Here is an 8343-nt window from a genome sequence, read left to right on the forward strand (position 1 = left end):
CTCATTTGCACCACCTGTTTCTAGCCCTACTTAAGGCTGCTTCTCACTTGCTGTTGTGTTCAGTCTTGAGCTACGTTGCCTCAGTGTTTCTGTGAGTACTGTTTAACAAGATTAGCTCTTTGTTTTTGACCATTGTGTCTCTTTGTTTTTCCCGTTTGCTTTTGATTGGAAGCTCGGCTTCTTGTTACTTTTGTTACTTGAAACATCTACAGTAAAGACTATTTTATTTTTGAAACCTGAGACTGAATACTCCTTTGTTCTCACATCTGCACATGGATTCACACAGTTGAGGGAGTAGCTCTAAGTTAGTGTGAGCTTCCTCCCACACCAGAGACCCGGGTTCGATACTCACCTCTGACAGACTCATCACAACATCACAGCAAGAACATTTAAAAACATTGAATGCTAACCCTAAACCTAACCGAAAAAAATCACCTTGGTTATAGCTAAGAGCCTCCTCTGACATGTTGGCATCTATGCAGCCCCAAACACATAACATACAGGGGAAAAATATGTAAAATGACCACAAATTAAATAACTTAAATAATTAAATGCAAAATTGAAAATATTGAAATCATGGCCACAATTGGTGACACCCTCTTTTATACACAGCTGCAAATGCTCAGGAATATTGATGTAAAATATTTATTTTGCAGTAATGCACATTAATACTGAAATTATGTCACATTGTTCAGTCAAGAAAGCTACACATGACACCAATACGATACTTTAAAACTCTGGTTATATGTTTAATAATCCCTGGTGAAAACACACGTTCATGTAAGATGATAGTGTTTTTTTTTCCCCGAATACACATATAACACAAACTGTTTCTCTAGTGATATGCACGCTGTGGTGCAAAAATGTCAAAACAGCCTCCCCAAAGCCCCCATCCACTGATTTTCCAACCAGATGTCAATTCCCTTATTCCACTTCAAAAACAAAAGTAAAAAAATATTTGTGATTTATTATTTTCCAATAAAGAACAACTGACAAAAGCCTTGATCTTTACCCAAAATGTTTGTTTTAAGTGTATCTTATATTTATCTTAAACAAATGCATTAATTCACTTCAGAAGGCATTTATTAACCCCCTGGAGCCACGTGGAGTACTTTTTATGATGGATGGATGCATTTTATTGTTCTACAGCCATTCACTGCCATTATAAAGCTTGGAAGAGCCAGGACATTTTTTTTTATATATATAACTGCGATTGTATTTATTTAAAAGAAGAAAGTCATATACACCTAGGATGGCTTGAGGGTGAGCGAATCATGGGGTCATTTTTCATTTTTGGGTGAACTATCCCCTTAACTTGAAAAATAAAAAAAGCTCACAGATAATGAAACATCTCTCTCTCTCTCATCATATTCTACATCAGAGGTTCCCAAACTCGTACCCCAGCACTGCACATTTTGTATGGATGTATCACAGTCAGTTTCCTAGTTCACTAGTCGGAGCACTAATGAGGGTGTCAGCCATGTTATGGGCTGTCTCTTTTGCAAAATCCTTCCAGACTACCAGTGAACAGTTGTATTTTTAGTAACTAATGTTAACAAAGATTGATAAATGCTGTAAAAATGTTTTGCTCATTGTTAGTTAATGTTAGATAATAGAACCGTATTATAAAGTGTTACCTTGTAACCATTAAGATCACAAACTGTAACCACTGCCTATTTATTTACTGCCATATTAAAATTATACTCATACTCATCTCTGACCAATAACAAAATACTTCCAGATTGTAACGTTGATGAGTATTTTCTGTGAAGCTGTTTGAAACAATGTATTGTGAAAAGTCTTATCCAAAAAAATGTGAATTGAAAAACGGAACTGAAGTCTGAAACATAAAACACACAAGCCAACGTCTTGGCAAGTTTTAAAAAGACAAACTATTTCATTACATTTCACCATACAGTATACACACATGCAAAAGTTCTACTGAGCCTGGTTTCTCCATTTCTGTCACCAGTGGAGTTTTGTTTCCTTGCCACTGTTGCCTTTTGGCTCGCTTAGTTGGAGACACTTAATATTTGCAATATTATCGACTTGATGGATAAGAATTAAACAGAGCTGGATGAATCTAAAAAATGAAAACTAAAAAATTGCCCGTTTATTGTTCTCTTTTTAGAGCTGCTTTGCAGCAGAATTTTGTTTTACTGTTACACTGTAAAGCTGCTTTGACAATCTGTATTGATATGAAGTGTTTTATAACTAAAGGTGGCTTGACTTGATATATAATCTTGTTAACATTAATAAATAATTATTGGCTGAAATGTTGCAGGGATTATTTTTCATAATGCACTTTAAACATCATTAAAAATAATGTCATATCAATCCTGCTGTTGTTGATAAATGTTTTATGACATGAGTATGTTGTCATGATGCTGGATATCTACTGTCTCTCATTTAGAATGCTGTGCCCTCCAGAGGTCACATCTGTCAGCTGCATATGCCACTGAAGCTGTCTCATTTCAGAAAAGCAACCTGACATTGGAAAGTAGGAAAATTTTTTGAGTATGTACAGTACAGCCTCATGAGGAACAACAGAAAACACTACAATGGTTGCTCTTCTGAAAAAAAAAACCTTGATAATGTATGCAACTGACTTATGTGACCTCTGGAGGGTGCAGTCTTCAGAATGAGACAGTGATTGAGTCATTAGTGTGCCAATGGGTAGTTAGCCAGTGTCTTTATCAGTGCCAAAATTTGTGTACACAATATATTACTTGATGACCTATAGAGAGCTAGGGAGCTGATTGACAAGCTAGGGGGCCAGATCTGCCACTTGCAGTCAGGGAAACAGTTGAAAAAGGATATGAAGTTGGACACTTTCTGCTTCCTGTAGTTGCATGAAGACAAACACACTTAATGTCTTCTGTTTGCTCTATTATTCTAATAACTTATTCAAAGCAGCTCAAGCCATCATTGCTAGTTCTAAAGTGGTGTTTTTAAATTTGGTTTGAGAGGTTTGGTAGCATCGCTTATGCCACATTTAAATCTTTGGCAAAGGAAAGTAATTGCACAGAAAAGAGGTTAGTGGGATTTTCATATTTGAAAATCTGTGGTTTTGTTTCCATACTTTTATCTTTTTTATAAAAGCAATATCAAGTTCCCAGTCATGCGATATGCATGGCTCTGCGTGGCTGTGATTACCTGCGATCCAGTGTACGGCTAAATTAAAGCTGTCCTAATAAAGAGAGTACATGACAGTGGGTGGAGGTGACTGTGGTTACACCAGAGATGGTCTGTTGTTACACTAATTGACAGCCTTGACATTGTTTGACAGTTAATCACTGTTTGTGGATACAACTGAAATCAATGGAATCCTATCTGTAGCAAACTTGTCTGTGATACTCTTATAAAACAGCAATTTTTGTGTAAACTCTAAATATAGATCAATCAAAAATGAATGACTGCTCCTGAAAGCTTAGGCAGCTTGGATGATGCCTTGCTAAGTATCAGGCAAAGTCTCTGCAGGCAGCATTTGGTACCTCACAAGATGGCTTTCATTATAACTAAGCAAATATTAATTACTATAATAGTAATTTCCTGCTAGAAATGATATTAAAAGCGGAAAAGTTGGTCAAAAGACTATTTACACAACAAATTGACCACCAACCACCACTTTCAGATGCCATATTTATTTTATCTCAACTGTTGCGGAATTGAACGCACAGGTTTGTGGTATATCAAAAGAAGCAAAAGATACATTTATGCTGCATTCAAAAATCGATCAGATGAAGGCATTTCAGGAGACAGGAAGTAAAGCAACAGTAACAGTGATTTCAGACATGCCTTCATGCCTTCCTGCCTTTGAATGCATCTTCCAAAGGCAACATTTTTCAGCTTTTGGACACAACCAAAGCTTAATTGCAAGCACGTTGAAGATTAGACAATAGTCTGTTGATTTACTAAATGATAAGCTAATTTCGCACAAAAGCAGTTTATTCAGTGTAGTGAAGCCTCTCTTTCATTGATATCTTTTCCCTGTGTAGTGCAGCATTACTTTTTTTTTTCTTTCTTTCTTGGAGGCTTGCCCTAAAGTGGCTTTAGTTACACCTACTGAGTGGCAGAAAGACTGAGTAGAAGTGGCATGGTGTGTTTACAACTTTATGCAAATGATGAGCAGAAAGCTTCAGGCAGCAACAAACAGCTATCAGCACTTGAAATGCAGGGATTGTGCTGGGATTTAGTGTGTTAATCACATTGTTTACATATTGGACACTTGGATTGTTGATAATCAGCTTGAATGCTATAAAAACAAAAAACAAAAACAGATTTAATATGGGAAGGAGCTTGTGCATTTGTCTGTCCTAATAGATTTATATAAGAAACCGGAATTTGCTGTTTACGCCTTTGAGTCCAGCTGCCTTTAAACAGATGATTGTCTTACTTTAGTTTTCCCAGTTTACTTAGGCAGACATGTTGCAGGATGTTGCACTCAGTCATTAAGGGGGGCATATTCATGTGGGAATGTGATGCTACTGCATATCCTCTAGCCATATCACATGACCGGATCCTGTCCCAAATGGCACACTTCATGTGCACTTGTGATCTGGTGAACAGTGGTCATCTCATGCATGTGTCTGTTTAGTCCACAAGAACATAGAGTGTCCCACTCATCATTTCAGATTTCAGCAGAGAGCCAACTTTGCGGCCACTATACACCCTCGATGCTCAAGCTCCTCAACAGACTTCTACCTGACAGTCAAAGTGGTGTTACGTCACAAAAGTGAAGACTCAGTGGAAGAATGCAACAGATAAGGATGCGATATTGCTCACTTGAATGTCTGTGTTTGTTTTCTGATATCTGGTATGAATACTAATTCCAGTGTCTTCTTTTTTTTTCTAGGTATCTCTGTTTATGTGTTCTTGCTGCCATATGGTCAGAAATATGACAGATAAACAGAAAACAAAAAACGGATGTGCTCTACAAAACATGTAAACAAAACATGTAAACATTCAAATACTGAAAACAAAAATGAATGCATTTTTATATATACACTTTAAATGCATAGTGTACATGCTGTATATGCACCATGTTAACGCTACAGTACAAAAGTCCACTTGACAGTACAAGGGTCCATGCTCTCATTACAATCAACAAAGGTACATTGGATAAACACATAGGTTACTGGTAAATTGGTGTCCCATATTGCTCTGGCTATACGATACAAAAGACGTTAAGGATATTGTAGGCTACACACACAGACATGTTAGTAAAAAATGTTAGTAGTTGTAATTAAGATTAACAGATATATGAGACAACATGTGGTGGTATGACATTGGAGCGTATAATTGAAAGGGAAATAATACACGTAGCGAAATTCGGGATGACAGCAAACTATTAGCCCCCTTCAGAGTCTCCTATGACGGAGGGAAACTGTCCTTGGTACTGAAGCTGTGAACCCGCTTTCAACGACAGCATTCACTGTGGGCTGTGGCAGCCATCATTAATTCTCTCTTTAGTGTATTGTACGTATAGTTTCTATGATATTTAGACTATACAAATTTTTATAAAAAAATAAAATAAAATAAAAATATACAAATAAATCATACATTTCGCTATAATATTGACAGTAGTCTATTTAATGTCTATTTGTTGTATTTATTAGCCTTGTGTATTTGACAAAGGTATGTTTTGTCTTTATGGACCCGTTAGTATATGTTTTGCAGTATGGCTTCAAGAGACAGAACGTCAGTAGTCCAGTTGTGACTTCTCCACTATTTGCGTTCATTGATAAAACCAGTATTGCCCAAATCATGCAGCACATAAAATCCATGGAAGAAAGTTTCTGATACAGCGAGAATTTTAACAAGAAAATGTTTATAACACTAATGTTCAGTGGTATCCGAACGAGTCTCATGAAACATTACAGCACTTGCTCTCATATTATCCAATGCTATAATACATAGCGCACACAACAGAGTTATTATTAGTTCCACATACCTGCGCTGAGACTTGCCTGTGAAGCGCGAGTTCTTGAGTTCTTCTCACGCAGATGTTCACGCAACAGCCTTTATCTCATTGCAGAGAGGTTTGCTGAAATCAGAAGAACCTCTAAAACCCGTCACACATGTTTATGGTGAGAAGCGTCTCTCATCATGCTGGGCTTAGTGTTGGTGGTGATGCTCTATCATCTCTCTCCCTCCCTCTGCACGTCACTAACGGGTCACGGACCGACAACGACACAACGACTGTTTGTATGCGTAGGCTACTGTGTTATTGGTTTGAGGTTGCTGATGTAGTCTGTTGTATGCTGTGCCATAACTGTTATGTTATTAATGTTGTATTTGGGGTAATGTGCTATGGATGTTATGGTTGTAGAGGCTGGCTAATGCCAGAAAGTTTGGAACGCTTCGCGGCATTCTAGCCAAGTATCATTTACCTCAGGGGTTGACCGACATATAAAACTTTTTTTGAGCTTGATGTTTTACCGTGGGGAAAAAATCTTAAACTCTCCATAAAGTTGTGAATTGTGAAAATTATGGAATCTAGTACCTTTATAGGCTGTGCACGCCATTGTAAATAATGTACAGTGTCTTGCAAAAGTATCGATACCCCTTCCCTAAACCTTATGGTAAACTGTTTTAAATTACTTTTTTTCCCACATCAATCTACAGTCCATATATCATTATGACAAAGCAAAAACAGAATTGTTCACTCAAGGATATTCACAGAGTTGTCTATAATCCACTCTTGCTGTAGGGTCATTGTCCTGTTGAACTGTGAACCTTCTGCCCATTTCTGAATGCTCTGGACTGGGGTTTCATTAAGGCCATCACTATATTTTGCTGTGTTGAGCTTTTCTTCTACTCTGACAAGTCCCTCAGTCCCTGCTGCTGAAAAATAGCCCCACAGCACGAGGTTTCTACCAGCACACTTTACTTTTGGAATGGTACTCTCTAAGTGATGAGCAGTGCCTGGTTTGCTCTATAGTTGATGCTTGGAATTGAAGATTGAAAGATTGAAGATTGAAAATCTTGTTTCTCACAGTGTCTTTACTATGGAAAGGATTGAGTCTTGCCACACTGCCATATAGCTCATATTGGTAGAGTGTTACAGAAGGACAAACATCACTGCAAGTTTCTCCTATCTCCACATATGATCATGGACCTCAACTAGAGTGACCATCAGGATCTTGGTCACCACTCTAACCAGAGCCCTTCTCTATCAATTGCTCAGTATGGTCAGGAAGCCAGCTCTAGGAAGAGTCCTAATTGTTTCAAACTTCTTACATTAAGGGTAACGGAGACTTCTGTGAACCTTTAATGCAGCAGATTTTTTTCTGAACTCTTCCCCAGATCTGTGGCTTGATGTAATCCTGTTTCTGAGCTCTACAGGCATTTTTTTTTTTTTACAGCAGGACTTGGTTTTTGCTCTGATATGCATTTTCAGCTGTTATACCTTTTTATTAAGATGTTTGTCTTTCCAAATCATACCCATTCAATTTAATTTTCCACAGGTTAACTCCACCCGAAATGTAGTAACATCTACAAGCAATATGAATGCTCCTGAGCTAAATTTCAACTGTCCCAGATATGGGGAATGAATACTTATGCAATGGAATCATTTCAGTTTTTTATTTTTTTGAGTGTACTGTAGAATGATGTGGGGGAAAAGTAATTTAAAGCAGTTTAACATATAGCAGCAACATAACAAATGTGAAAAAATGAAGGGGTATGAATACTTTAACAAGGCACTAATATATTCCTCACAGCCTCGTTTTTCTTTTCATAAATGGATGAATGCACCACAATGGACATAAATGGTCCATGGATGCACCACTTGAGACTTCATTATGGATGTTGAGGTTTAGATGGTCTGTGAAAAGTCTGTGGGGAGATGAGTGTCCTGCTTTGCTATAAATAATTGGATTACTGTAAAGTAAAAGACCCAAACACAAATGCTTCTGACAGTGCACAAACAGACACATAAAAAACTTGTCTATGGTCTGCATAGAGTTTTAATCCATAGTGTGGAATTTTGATTGGGTGTTAACACCAAATAAAACTTTTTTCTATGAATATGTCAAGCGAAAAAATCCTGCATGCTAGTAAGATGACTGACAATGTCCCGAACTTCTGGATAAAATATTCAGAATGACCATTTCATGCTTCTTTTGACTCTCTTAGCATTAAATTTTTATCTGCACCCTGCTCTAGTTCATGAGACACGATAACAGATCATGAGTCAGTGCCAGCTTCATCTTTAAGAAGTGACATCTACAGGCTGAGTTTCATTTTCCCTTCTTTATTTGCAATATCATACATTAGGTATAAATGGCAACAAGGATTGCATGGAAAAGCATATATTCTGTTAAGACAACAAAGGCAGGG

This window comes from Garra rufa, chromosome 12 (genome assembly GCF_049309525.1).
Source record: "Garra rufa chromosome 12, GarRuf1.0, whole genome shotgun sequence".
NCBI lineage: Eukaryota > Metazoa > Chordata > Actinopteri > Cypriniformes > Cyprinidae > Garra > Garra rufa.